Source organism: Brachyistius frenatus, unplaced genomic scaffold (assembly GCF_029030835.1).
Source record: "Brachyistius frenatus isolate BFR_SWC_R1_liver_20210118 unplaced genomic scaffold, ASM2903083v1 Contig_7, whole genome shotgun sequence".
Lineage (NCBI taxonomy): Eukaryota > Metazoa > Chordata > Actinopteri > Embiotocidae > Brachyistius > Brachyistius frenatus.
The window spans coordinates 1,276,545-1,292,128 of NW_027210606.1; the positions used below are offsets into that span (position 1 = coordinate 1,276,545).

General features: G+C 39.0%; 1 protein-coding gene across 1 annotated transcript in view; it reads left to right on the forward strand.

Annotated features, from left to right (window-relative positions):
* LOC138615728 (protein phosphatase 1 regulatory subunit 29-like) overlaps positions 1-15,584 on the forward strand; it is a 238,873-nt gene that overhangs the window by 120,241 nt on the left and 103,048 nt on the right. The window contains exon 3 of the mRNA XM_069689511.1: positions 11,995-12,063. The gene's annotated coding sequence lies outside the window, so the exon portion shown is untranslated. The remainder of the gene's footprint in view (positions 1-11,994; positions 12,064-15,584) is intronic.

Consider the following 15,584-nt stretch of genomic DNA (forward strand, 5'->3'; position numbering starts at 1 on the left):
GGGGAACAAGGTCATGGAGGAAATGGCCCGTGGGCTGCGGAGAGGCTACCTGCTCCTCGGGTGACCAGTTTGTCTCTGGAGAATTACTTTCTAACAGTGTCGACTCGAAATGTATAGATACAGAATACCTAGTCGATGTTTGTGTGTGCATTTAAAGGCCAGGATTAAAGCGGAATGTTAAATGTTTGTATAGTCAAATAATGAGTCTGATCCTCAACATGATTGTGTGTTGATTCGTTTTGATCTATTTAAATTGGTCTGATGTGTGTTTGTGTACATGCATGTTTCTCTGTGGGGATACTTGCTTTGTCTCATGTGTTTAGGGTGTAGACGTTACCCGTAATGTCAAAATGTATTGGGAGAGTGGCAAAGCTCTACACAGCTGCCAAAACATTATTTAAGACACATTTAACAGACTAGTCTTGTCGGTATAACATATGTTTGTGTTTGACTGTGCTTTTTATTGCATTTATACCTTTTTGAAAATCTATTTGAGACCTTGAGAGTAAAAACATCCAATCATATAAAATCTGAGAACCCACTTAAATATTTCAAAGTAGTTATCCTGTGATTAAATATGAAATTAATCTGTGTAAATGGAAAATAAATCTCAGCTAAAATGGTTGAGACGTCTTTGTGTATCTGTGTATCACCTACATCTAGACTAGACGATAATTCAAACAAGTTTATGCATCCCAACACACATTAGACCATCTGAAAGTGTTGTAGTTCTTTGTTAGACATATTTTCATGATGAGAATAGATCAGGAGCTAAAAACGACTTTCTACATCACCAGTCAGACAGCAGACACTCCTCTTTCTTTTCCTCTGTCTGTTTTTCTGTCACCGTAATGAGTTTAACTTTTGAATGTTCGCTCCAGATTATTTTCATATTTCAGCCCATCATTTGCATTCTACTCATTTGCTGCCGTCTCATTTTTAGATATTTTTATTTTATCTCCTCATCCCACCCTCTTTCTCCTCCTTTCTTTGTCTTTGCAATCCCCACATCTCATCACTTTGTTCATAGAAATGATTTTTGTAAAAGTAAGTTGTTACCAGGCAACAAGGCCACTATGTGTGGTTACACTGCATGCTGGTGTTCGCAGCAAGTATGTGCACATGTTTATGCATGTGTTTGAGAGTCATGACTCATACATTTTGTTTGTTACATGCATCTACACTCTTCATGTATGAAGCGTGAATGTAGATGTGCGTGTTCAAATGCTCATGTTGTTGTGACTTGTTGTGCCCTGTTAGCAGCCCAGCAGAACTAATGACTTAGATACATGAAAAACAAGTCTTTCTACAACAGGCCAACACTGATCAGATTGATTTTCCCACAAATTATGTGTAACAATGGTGTGTTAGTGTGTTAAACAGCCAAAGTGACATATAATTTGAACTAAATGAAAATATAGATATAGCTTTATCTATGACTTTCACTTGCAGAAGAGTTGTATGTGAGATTTTCTTTTTAATGTACTTTTCCTGATACAACATCAATGCTGCTGAGTGTCAGTAGATTATATTATTTGATGCTATTCAGGATCTAGATCACAACGGCAGCATACATATTTTGTAATGTTTCTTGACATCTAAAAGTAGATCTTACAAGGCCTCCATATCTCCAGTGTATGCAGTTAATTAATGACTAGGGGGATGAAGTGGAGTTGGTCTCTGCGCGGTGTAATGTGTGGTAACCCACTGCTCCTAGTGAGGGTGTAAGATGGGTCAATTTTCCCCACGGGGACCAATAAGGTACCTTTAAAGAAAATAGAAAAGAAAAAAAATACCCCTACGAGCAGATTCGTTTTAAGTGGCACATACAAAGAGCACTTCAGTGCAAACAGCACAGCACAGTGATGTGCACAGAGCAGGAGTAGGCTATAACCTTTGTGAGTAAGTATTAAAAGCTATGTTGCTTGATCAAAATCACCACGACACCTTTTTTTATGACAACTGGCATGTACACAAGTGAGATTTCACCAATGGACCTGAAACCTAAACAAAGAGTGCAAAAGAGTTGTGTTTTAACACAAGGTTGTCATCTACTATGACAACTTATACTGATAAACTCTGTTAGGTTTTCACAAAGAAGCTCTGCAGTGTGGAAGGCTTTTTTTTTTCCCTTTTCTCTTCGCATTTCTTTCAGCATGAATGAACATGTATCCGTCTTGAAAAATAAAATACAAATTTCAGGATAAAGATAGCATGGCAAGAAGGAGAAATGCTGAGAAAAAGAATGTTTGAACAGATGCACCTCTGCCCTTGTTGCATGATCTGACCTGACTGAGGACTGACTATTTAGTGAGTACATTTTGGTGTTCATGTACTGTGTGTGTGTGTGTGTGTGTGTGTGTGTGTGTGTGTGTGTGTGTGTGTGTGTGTGTGTGTGTGTGTGTGTGTGTGTGTGTGTGTGTGTGTGTGTGTGTGTGTGTGTGTGTGTGTGTGTGTGTTATTACATTTCTTACCTCCCACCAATTGTCTCTTGTGATTCCAAAAGACCAAAGCACCAAGGTGAATTGCCGACTGGCAAATGAAGGACTATCATTAATAGTAGATCCAGGTGTCCCCCTTTGTTTTCCTCCCTTTCTCTCACCCTCCTTTTATTTCCCTCCTGCTCTTCGGCTCCATTGTCCAATCCCAGTATGGGCCTCCCTCCCTCTCTGATCACAGTGTTCATTTCCCTCACCCTTCATTTATTTACTTGCTCCTCAAAGAGCTGGATGTTTCCCTTCATCATCCTTCTTTCTTTTTCTCACATTTTATTACCTTTTCACAAAAATTGGCACTGTTGAAATTTTTTTTTTTTTTTTCTTATCCTCTCTCCTCACTTTACCTCTATCTATCCTTCCTCTTGGTAGCATACAGGTACTTCCTCTACCGTCTTTCCTCTTTCATCCCGCAATCCTTCTTTCCTACATTGCTGGCCCCCCTCTTCCTCCCTCCTCCTGCTCGTAGCATATGGCCTGAAGACTCTTAGCCGGCTCCCTCTGGACGGAGAGTCATGCCAGTCGTGTTATGGTAAAGGGGTGGGGGAGCTGCAGGGAGGGTGTTCAGTCACGACTCCAGAGGGGATGGGGTAAGAACAGGGTGGAGGTTGTGCCTTATTGAAGGATGGATGGAGGAAGGGAGGATATAGAGGAGATGGGGAGAGGACAAAGGGATGAGGTGGACTAATAGATGCCAGAGAACATGAAAAGATCTAAATAGTTGAAATAAAAGGAAAGAAGTCATTGAGAGTGAGTTGAGATGGAAGTAAAATGTGACATAGAGCGGGGATGAAAGGAGCATTAAGATGGAGAAGATGAAGGAGAACGAGGGGCGTGAATGGATGACATACAGAATGGAGGTGGATAGGTTAAACTGGCGGGTACAACATATTACACACCGCTTAAAAGTGTCGCGCTGGGTATTGATCCGCCCATCAGTGATGTTTTCACTGGGTCACTGGTTCCCATTTCATCAAACAGATCTTATCAACATCTGAATGAACCGGTCCTTGCATCTTGTTCGAAGACCTTGCCCTCACTCTCGCTCAATCACATGTTCAGTTTACAGTTCAGGGGGAAATCACTGATCCAGAGTCTCACTAGGGTCTTATTAACCTGTGGGTCCGTGACTCACAGGGTGTGGGCTGATCGGTGACATCATTTTACACACAGCCCGGTATGAACATGTAGACGTCTTGTTGAATTTTTATTTGACACAGTTTGTATCTGGCTTTCCTACTTTTCTACATACAATATTTGTTAAGGCAGCTCTGTTTTTGTTTTTTCCTGCCCAGCAGTAATGTTTCCAGTACTGTTTTTTCAGTTCACAGAATATCAAAAACCTTTTATCAGCTCTTTCAAATGAATGTAATAGTAATGTTCATAAGTAGGTGTACACTGCTGGGATTTTACCGTTAGCATAATTCATGGCCTTAAAATGGACATCTAATACTGCCTGTTGTGCTCTGTTCATTCACAAAAATGTTACCAAATAGTTCCAGAATTTCACTTTCCATCAGTGGCAGTCAATAGTGTTCGGACTTGAAACAATAAGAAAAGATATAGAGTCCTGCACAGTTTATTATGATGCGTCATCAGAGCAGCACTGTATTGTGACACATATAAAAGAAAGAGGAGGGTTTACCATTGGGTTGGATGCTTTTTTCTGAAGCAAAGTGGTGCAGGACTGTGTGAGGGCTCAAGAGGCATGAGATTCACAAAGATATTAAATAATAGCATGTTATCAGAAATGCTACACTGTTGGATGCAACAGAGCATGATCATGGAAAAGGACTTATCCATGTTTACTTTGTTTAGCCTGTACTCAGTTGTTTGCGCCCTTTTTAAACGTTAGACTCTCTTGTGACTTCACTGGCTCACTATCACGGGCCATTTATTTTGGCCATCATTAAAGCGTTGCTATCATTAATTACAGAGAGCATAATCAGAGTGTTTACGAGGCCAAGGTGTCACTTGTTCTGCTGATCCAGGCAGTGACAGATGGTGGTAGGTTAAAGAGTCAGTTCACATCTCACAGCAGCCAGCTTGCCTTTGTGTTTTTTTTTAGAAACTTTCCATCTGAAAATGGCTGCTATTACACAGTGCATCGTGGGCCAATTCACCCAAAGCACCGAAGACATCTGTTCCTACAGAGGAACACATATTGCTTCTGTCCAGAGAAAACCACCTCGCTGCAAGGATTTGTGTGGTGGAGTTAAGATGTGGGATTGTGACTGCTGGTGGGGAAAATCTATCTTGGCATGTGGTAGACACTAAGATCCCTTTAAGCAAGGCACTGAAAACCAACTACTCCAAAACTAACACTACATGTCTGTGATTATACATAGCTAATACTAATTAAAAGTGGAAAAAATGCTTAACATTATTGTGTTAAACTATTTGTTTAACCATTTATTATCGAACAAGAAAACAATCCTGTGATATGTTAAGAATTATGGTGTTTGAAACTCACTAGACTGGCCAAGTATCACATTACATTCAAACTGGTTATTGAGTTAACTGACTTATCTATAGTCTGATGTTTTTATTGTTCATGCTTTTCTGTTTTAAGGCAAGTCAGGCTTCCACAAGTCTGTATCTGTCCTATATGTTAGCATGTGAAGCCACTGTAATGCTCGTTTTGTTATTTTATTCCACTGAAACATATATTTTTCTGTTTATGGTCCTCTATAGCAGCATACAAACCACGGTATATTGGATAAGAAAAATGTGGGGTATTTATGGTAGTGGTAAAACTCTTTGCAAGTATTTACTAACTAGCATAAAATACCAGGTTTAAAGATGTTTGGTTCTTCACTGCGATGAGTGGTTTAATATATTGACTAATCATTGTTCCAGAGGAGTAGTTGTCTTATAGATATGTATCTCCCATTCACAAATGAGTGATGAAGTGTTTCCTTTAAAAATGTCCCCTTGTGGGATCAATAAAATCTATCTATCTATCTATCTATCTATCTATCTATCTATCTATCTATCTATCTATCTATCTATCTATCTATCTATCTATCTATCTATCTATCTATCTATCTATCTATCTATCTATCTATCTATCTATCTATCTATCTATCTATCTATCTATCTATCTATCTATCTATCTATCTATCTATCTATCTATCTATCTATCTATCTATCTATCTATCTATCTATCTATCTATCTATCTATCTATCTATCTATCTATCTTCACAACGTAGCTCATTGTTTATGTAAGCGGATGTTATTGGGATTAGATTGTTGATGCAATGCACTGGGTTTTACTGCTAGTGGCCACAGCTTGTTCAGTTCATGTGTCTATTTGTCAGCCTGGTGAAACCTGGTAGGTGTCATTGGCCTTTGATCTGCCCAAGAATGTCTCTGCAGTTGTTCTGATCGGTAAAAGCAAACAGATGGTGCACCATTTATGGCCGTATACTTTCCTAGCATAGAGCAGTTGAATCGAGAGTTGAATGTCCTTGTTGAAGATCCAGAGGGATGCTGGTTTAGTTCACCTATAGGATCCCAGATGTAAATCAGCCTGTGATTAGATTCTATAATAAAAAAAAATAAAAAATAAAAAAAAACAGCTTGTCTCTGGATCCAGAGGTCATACATGAACATGTTCTAGCAAAGGTTTATGTAAGGGACAAAAGGTAAACAAAATGACATGTGCAAATGGTATTTGATATCATTTTGGCCTCACGATCAAAGATAAACCTTAAAATACATTAAAAAAAAAAATTAGTAAGTTCAGTGGGTTTTAACCTTTTTTTTTCTTTCTGTTTTTTATTGTCCAGTAAAAAACAACACTTTCAAATCACTCACTGGCAATATTCTGGTGTAATACTAGACCTGTCAATTTCTTTAATAATGTACATGGCCCTAACAAAAATGTGTTACCCTCACATTTAACCCTGGAGGTAGTCATGAAGCTGGTTTGTGAGCCTGTCTGATGGAAGAGAGAGCTGAGGAAGATGTATTAGAGACTGATCAAGAGATGAAAAGATAAGATGTTTACTTGTGCAATTGGTACAACATGTTTATGCTTCAAATACAAAGTATCTTAATGCATTTCAAAATGAGATCAAAAGGGGGTGGAGACAGATGAAGATGAAGGAGAGATGCACATAAAGCAAGAATCTCAAAAATCTTCATTTCTTTCTCTTTGGTGACACCTACGGCAGTAAGCAGTAATTGCAGCTGTGTTTTTGGACTTCACTTCCCAGAGATCCAAACAGTGTCACCTGTGTGACATCGGTCAGTTGGCAGTTACCCCGCCTTACACACAAGTGAGTTAAAGTCTGTTTCATTACCTCCACCTCCCCTCTCTGGAGGAACAACCAGTGCTCGGTGATGGAAAACGTGTCACTAAAGCTGCTGGTGATTTTACCTGTGAATGTCACCACAAAAATCAAGTTTATTTAGTTTGTAATACTACAAATAAAAAAGCTTTCATCAGTGGCCACATGCCTCACTCAGCGACGGATAGTTACTAAACAGATATTTATTTAAATGATAGTCTTTTAAATTATTACTTTAAATCGAATAAGTAAAAGAAAACAATCTACAGTAGATCTAATGAGAAACTGGAATAACAAATAACCCCATGTTATTTCAGTTTAGGTTCTATATTTGTAATATATTACTATCTTTCTGAATTTGAATACATGATCTTGTACAATGGCTGTTGAACATAAGCACCTCCTGCAATGTCAGTACAGGAGATCTGAGCTACACAAAGAAACACAGTCACAGATTGTTATAGGATTTACTTTTCATCAAACATTACATTTAGTCGCGCAAACTGTATTGAGTCAAATTGAATTGACACAAAGTGGTAGGCAGAGATGGAGAGAGAGGAGCAGAGAGGCAGTAAGGGAAGAAAACAAGATGGTGGAGGGGAGGCAGGTGGAGAGACGGCAAATTGGCGAAAAAAAGAAGTATGAGGAGAAAAGTGATAAAGGCTGAGTGGGAAAGATGTTTAATGAGAGAGAGACAGCGAGAAGCACATGAGAGGGAGATATAATGGCAGAGGTATAGGTGGAGAGAAAGCTGCTCCATCAGATATGATCAAAAGAGTCTTTATGTGAAGCATTTGAAGGGCAACTCATGCAGCAAGACAACATTCATCACAACAAAGGGAGAAAGCAAAATGGAGGGAACAAGAAAAATCAGTAACACAATTTAAAACATGGCTCCTTGCTCAGCCTGCCACTGTGATTGTTCCCCTCTAATCTCTGTCACCCATCTCAAACGCTTTCTGTTTTCCGTTTTGGTCTCCGTGGTTTTCTCTTCGAGTTACCATCTTCCCCCATCTCTGTCTCAGAAGATTTGTTTTATTTTTTTTTTCATTCACCGCCAGCCAACCTGCACTGCTTCTCTTTGCTTCACTCTACAGGAGGATACAAATTAATTCCAAGTCCCATTAGAAAAACAAGCTTTTGGATTGTAATCAAGATAAATCCAGGGTGGAATGATGCTATCAGCAAAGAATCTTGATTGTTCACTGAGCACTTAGGAGCCAGGAGAGGGTTTGAAAACAGAGATGAAGCACTCCCAAACTTCTTATCTTGTTTCTGTGTGAAAAGTGGAAGGAAGAATCCACCTATGACGACAGTTTGGGATTACAGGGACAGAATCCTAATGGGACAAATTACACAGACGAGTGATAAACAGGCATACTGATACCGAAAACCTCCACGTTATTTTGGACTGTAACTAAAGCAGGGCTCAGACTAAACAAATGCAACCCAGTTTCACACAACTTAGTCATCCAAGATAAATTTGCAGCGTTGGCCCCAAATATGAACATTGGGAACAATGAATGGGCCCTGTAGTGTGACATTATTGAAGAACAGATGCAGCGTCTGGGACAACACCGCGGCGAAAAGTCTAGCACGTCAGAGGTTTTTGGTTGTTATGTACTTAGTTTGACATATCCTATGACGTGTTGCTTGACATTGACCAATAAGATGACAGAATGTTTTATGGCGTGATTGATAAACACGGCAAAGAGAAGAGGAACGGTTGGTTGAGCTGTGGCAACAACAACCCTGCCTTTTTGACGCTTCCTTGAAAATACCATGACAGTAAAAAAAAAGCTAAATGTTGGTGAGAAATAGTGGAGGAACTTCAGCAGCTTGGTGAGTAATAGCCATGATTAACAACTTCTCGACCCTCCTCCCAGATGACACAGGAAATTTGGAACAATGATTGGTCCGGGTCACAGGTAGAGTTGTCAGTTTACTGACAAAGACACAGTAAGAATTCATTGCACTTTGATCGCTTAATCTGACTGTATTGGTTTGTTTGTCCCTTTACAAGGTGCAATCTAAAAGTGACAACCAACAACGGATTTAAATCTGGCCACCCTCCTCTTCAAAGTTGTCCTTCAATTCAGATGACAGACTGTCCACACTCTTATTTGCAAGTAAGCATATCCGATTTGGTGCATGGATTGCTGTGGTAACTACATTCGTGTACGCAGCTTTGCTTGTGATACAGCTTTACAACATGGAAACCTCCCCCTAAAGTGCGAGCAGAAAATGAATTTTGGCATCGTTCATTGGACTGTTGTTCTTGTCCTTCATCAAAAGCACCAAACTCGACATTCTCTAACACCTCCTAGTGGTAGCATAGACCCCGCTCACTTTGTCACAAATGACGTCATTGTGTTTCACCAGCACAATAAATTTGTTCTGAACCACTAGAGCGTCCATTCTGAGGCACATCCGTAGAAATCGGATTGGAATCACATTTCAAACCACCTCCAAATGTATTCGGATGCGATTTGCAAAAATCGCATTTCATGCGGTTTTTGCCCAAATCTATTTTTGACGAAAAATAGATACAGGCGGGCAGTCTGAACAAGGCCCATTCCAGCAGTGTCGCCACACGTTGGACATATTCCAGGGTTTTGCAATTTGTAACAGATTTAAAGCTTCCACACATGATTGTGCTTTGCATTCCTCAGATGATTGGCCATCAGAGCAGATCAAATAATCCCTTCATGTTCTCCATCCAAACAGTGTGCAAAAAGAGATCAAATGTATGAATTGGGTATCTTTAGCAGAATTCAAGACCATTAAAAAAGTCGGTGGTAAATGTCTCAATGTTTTTAAAAAAAAAAAAATATCCTACTTTCAGCCTTTGTCTTTATTAATTTGTCATCTGTTTGTTAGTGTTGTTTTTTGTTTTAACTTTTTTTTTATATTTTTTTTTTTACTTTTTTGTCTACAACTTCTCATTGGTGCCTTCTTCGTCAGGTCTCTGTTGCAAAACAGTTTTTCTGTTTTGCATAGCAAAAAAGGCATAGCACAAAATAGCAGGAATGATGCCAAATCTTTGTGAGCTGTTAAAAAAACATTACACATCATTGCTGAAATTACTCTTCTTTTTGAGGATTTATTGCTTTACGGAAAATGAGAGGTGAAAATCAGTCAGGCCCCATAATAAACCTGTTAAATTGTTGTTCGAACAGATTATGGAAGTGTTGGCAAAGACAGTAAAGTATATTTTTCATTTGAGCAGGTTTAAACAGAGGTTGAAAGGTGGAAATGTGTGGCATGGTTGTTTTTTGTGTAACCGGTCAAGTCATATTGGCAAAAACAATGTTTGTCGTTTTGAGGGTATAATTTAGATTGATAGAGTAAGAAGTACTGGCAATGTGCCGGTGTGGTTTTGTGGAAGAAAAGAAAGGCCTATAAACAAAGGTCATATGGACTCACAAGTCACTCATTTATTGGGCAGGGGTTTGTTAACCTGTCACTCTGCCTGCTTTGACATTTTCACAGTGAGGGGGAGTCAAACTCAATCTGATTCTCTTTCTTGTAACTTGAGCTAAGCATGATTGACTTACAACCACAATTCTTTAGGATGGTAAGAACACCAAAGGAGACAGATGAAAATCAGCAGCAGTCCACATTTTAGTTTACCCTCTGCTGGCTGACCTTGCTTTGTGAGCGTGATTTGCTTGCAGTCTGATATCAGCCTTCATTTCCTTTCTTCCAAATATCTTTATCTTTTGTATGACTGCTGCATATCCTAAGAAAACATGGACAGAAAAGATATGTAATACACCTGTCATTCCACTACAGGATACCATGTCAGAGTCACGTTTAGCCTCACCAAGGCGTGGGAAGTACATGCATGCATGAACAGAGTGAGAGAAGGAGGTCATGTGATAAAGTACAAACAGTGATTAAAGACAAAGTGGGAGGAGGTTCGAGTGGTTGCATTGAACAAACCCAGGGCTTGCACCTGGACAAAGAAAGCAAAAGTCAAAGTTGATTTCGTTCAAGTAATGTGAGTTAAATACTTCACATTAGCCGATGTAACTTATGCAACATATGTTAAGTAACTCACATGATGTACATTAAGTTTCTTATGCAAAATGACTTATTTCAACCCCAGCACTGACCTTTTCCGAAACCTAATCATGTGGTTTCCATGTCCTAAACCTAAGGAACTTTACTTTTCATGCATAGGTGAGGCAAAACGTGACATTGACATGGTATCTGCTACTGGTCTGACGGGTCTATTCCACGCTGTGGTTTGGTTTTAAGACCATAATTTACCCAGAACTACACTGGAAGGAAAAAGGAATAAGAACTTGACTAAACCTCAAGCGTTTGTAGTGGTTACACTTTTTTATTTATTTATTTTTTCTTCACACAAGACCGAATATGTTTCAATCAAGATAGAAAAGAAACACAAAAGGGAACTTAAAACCACTTTGGCCTCGAAATAAATGTTGCCAAACACATGTATGTGGGAGCTGCCCAGTGAAACAGTAGCTTTCCATCATGGAGTTGAGGAAAGGAAGACTGATTGTTATTACTTTCCTTGTAGTGCCTTAATGTATCCAGCTGATATTCAACCTGTGGACAGTTGGGCAGTAGCCCAAAGTACAGTTATAGAGATGCTCAATTAAACAACTTTTACACTCTCATCTTCGTTATTCCAAGTTAACTGCTGTTGCTCATAAAGATGAAACACATCAGAGTCTGTGGATATTTCCCCTGCGCAAAACTGGGCATTAATATCAAAATGGAATTATTAATCACTGATAAAGTGGGGAAATTCATATTTTTATGCAAATCTTTTAGAGCATTAATTCCACTTGGGTAACAGGGTAAGATGTGTTTGGACCATGACTGATGGGAGTTTTTGAACTTGTAGTGTTTAAGCCATTTCTCTGGCCGGCCTTTTGGCTGCCTCCCCTGATAACTCCAACAACAGATGGCTGATAGACAACCATCCATTATTGTTCTCTACATCTGCAGTGCCCGTCCCTACCCATCTATAAAGAAGGAAGAAAACATACATCACTATAGTGTGTGCTAACATAAAGTCTAAAGTCCAACTTTTAAGTTCATAGTTTTGTGATGAATGCACATGCTTTTCGGTGCCCCAATATTTATGTCCAAACCAAAGAAGGAGTCATCCAGCGCTGTTTGTAATCTATTTCAACTCCCACCTCACCAATTATTACTTTCTCTGCAGGTGCTCATTACTTGGTCAAGTCGAGGTGTTACCAAATGCTGTCATACCCAGGTGCATCTGAGCACACAGGTAAGCACATACACACACTGATACATCCATCCAAACATTTGGTTTTACATTCCTAGCTACATTCCTTCCTTTTTGTTCTTTTTTTAATTCAATTTATTCACAAAGCTTTGGTGTAGTTTGCACTGAAACTTTATTTTAGAAAAGTGCCTAATAATTAGTATTATAAGCTCATTTTACTTGATTATTTCAATAACACTCCTTGAATGTCCTTAATGTAAGCCTGGCCTGCTGCCCGGGTCTGTAATTAAACATCATTTTGAGAGCTGCTGTTGGATTTAGTTTAGCCAAAGAGGACACTTATTAAAGAAGCATTAGGTCAACTTTGACATCTTGTGGCAGCCAGTATTGCAGCACCAGCAGCTTCTTTCTTTGATGGGGATTTTGAGTAAAGTGGCTCTTAATTGACATAAACAATTGTGTCACATTTTTACTTTGCAGATGAGTAAGTTAGCTAATTGGCAGGAGTTGAGTCCATATTATGCACGGTCTGATCCATACCCAGAAACCACGCCAAGTCCAAGCCATGATTGTGGATGCTGTTAGGGGAGGTCATACAATATGTCATATCCCACACAGCATAACAAATACATTTTATGTTGGGAAATTAGAAACTCAAAATAATTTACAAAATAAGAATAATTTTGGACTTGATTTAGTGTTACAAAATACAAACAATTACATTTTTGCAAAACTTTTTGATCATTTATGAATAAATACATCATTAAGAAAGAAGACCACATTACCATAGTAGTATATGTTTTAAGCATATTGAATGTAGGGGAACTTAATGACCTTTACACAACTAGCAGCAGCAAATGATGTCACAGCAGCTGACCTGGCCAAAGACTCTGCTGACTCAATATACAGTCGGCAGCAATGGTAGGTTTGGATAAACATGCTGATAATTTACACAAACCTTTACAAAATCAGCAAAGAATTATTGTAGCACAAAGTAGTAATCGGTTATTCTGACTGTTCCTTTTAAAAAAGTAATCACGTTTGATTGTATAATGTTTCAAACTTTGTAACATTTACTCCATAAAATCAGGGCTCCAAATGTTACCACTTTTATGAAGATTACAATCACCTGTATGGATCTCTGTGTGGGTAATTGAGCCTGGCAGATTTAACATGCTTGACACCTGATTAATGAGCCGGTTAAAAGCTGGCAAAAGAAATGGCACTTTGCATTGTAAGGAAAAATGAACATAATTTACAACATTTAGTCCAACTCCATGTCTACATCAAGTGGCAAGCCACCATGATGTCACCCATTGGATTGTGAACCGCCAATTTTAAAGCCTCAAGTCTAAAATTTTGACTGTTATAATCTTGATTTTGTTGAGACAGAAGTGATTGTATTTGGATAAGAGGGGGGAGCTGGGGAGGAGCGAGGGGTCGATCTCACTCCTAAAAAGATCTGATGACACAATAGTTATAAACCTACATCGGCAACCTTCAAGACCTAATATGTAATTAGTTATGGAAGCACTTTCAGACGGAAAACTAGAACACTGATTAGAAGGAGGGAATTGAAATAGATGAGGCCCTAGTGGCCCTAGGTCATTTTGCACTTTCGTTCACTTCTGTATTGCTTTACTTTTCAGACTCAGAGACTTAAGTCCATACAGTCTATGGTATACACGGGTGGTGTGTCAACCTTGTGCATCGGCAGCAGTCTTCCATCAATGTCTACATAGGGTACATTCAGGCACATACTGTACCTACCCTGGATGGAGACCATTCTTGTTTTGGCAGTGTCCATTACAGAACCACTGAACTTAGTAACGTGTGGTACAGGTCATGACTTCACAAGGATTGTATTTTGGTTTTAAGATGTTCTTGGCCCTCACCAGTTGGGAAACTTGTGTTTTTTTTACAGTTTGTGTAGTTGCTCATCCAGCCGTTCTCTCTTCCAGACAATTTACAGCTTTTCTTCCCCCTTCACTCTTCTCTGTTCCACTCCCTGAGCCATCCATTCTTTCCGCAACACTCCATCCTAATTTCCATTTTTTTCCCCCAGTCTACGGTGCATTTTTGGCCTCCCAAGCCCATTACTTGTTCTCTCCCACGCAATCTCTGCCTCCTCCTGTTTTCAAACTTTTTGTCTTGCAGGCTGTCCTTTCTTTTGTATTTATTTCCCTTTCTCTTCCACTGCTTGTCTCTTGCCCTTTTCTTCAATAGTGTTTGAAATGTAAATGTATCCTACAGGACTCCTTGGCTAATTAAGTGGTGGGGGCCTGCCATAATCGGCTGCTGAGGCCAAAAGAGAAAGAGGCAAGAATAAAAACACCACAAAAAAATGATGGAGCAGTAGTCAGGGACATCGGAAGAGCAAAGCTGCTTTGTACATAATGATGACAGGAAAAAAAAAAAACTATCTCAAAGAGATCTCAAATTTTTAATCAAATGAAGATTTTGGGTCTTAACAGGAATTGGATACTAAAATGAGGTTTGAGACTTTTAGGTTATTGTAGGGTGTAATTTTTGCCCCTGAACTCAAAAAGTATGATTCAAATTTTTAGATTGTCTTGATGGAGCTACTCAATGCACACAGACCGAAAGAAGAAGAAGTAATCAAGATTCGTCGGACAGCTGAAAGTTATTGAAATATTGTCTTAATCAACGCTTTATTCGAGTTGTTTCCTTTGGACAAACACAAGATTCCACTCACTGTGGGTCACACTGACAACATTTCAGTCTTATTTTGGAGACATCGAGAAGTTAATGCACATTTGCTTCTGGAGCCAGGAAAATATAAAATGTATCATGATGAAAACAGAATAAAAACCATAAATGCTGGTGAAGAGTGTTAAATATATAACCCCTTTACCTCATGACAAATTAAACAAAATATAGATAATTGGTAAGGGTGAACATATTGACAAATGGAATAAAACTGGAGCCCAGTGCAGTAAGTCTTCTAAAAGGTATATATTAGTTTCCAAAAGCCAAGTGGGGAAGTCACCAAAATGGGATCAAGTAGGATTGATCTGTCTAATTAAGCCCTTTAAGGAAGGTACTGTTCACAGGTTAAATAGATTTTGGTTTTTTTTTAAAGCCTGTTTTCAAAATGTGTTTGTTGAAATCGGAAAATGTATCTTTTTTTCTGTAGGGTGTGTATCAAGAAGTGTGTTTTTGTGCCATCACAACTACTCTAGTTTGGAAGCCAATAACGACCCAATATTAAAATATGCATTTGGACACTTCAGTGCACCAATAATTCTGCCTGCCTGTCAAACAGGCTATCAGAGTTTCTAGGGGCATTTTAGAACCTAATGTGTGTCTCACTGTATTAGACACACAGTCATTTAGTTATCGTTCCCGTCTATCTTGGCCAGAGAACTGTTGGAAAAGACATGGTTACCATCTGTTGGAGGACTCATTGTTCTTCATCTCGTTGAAGATGGGTCTTTATGACTCTAGCTGCAATGTTTGAGGTTATTGCCATGCTGCAGAATGAATTTGGGACCAATAAGATGCCTCCCTGATGGCAATGCATGATGGATAAAAATCTGAAC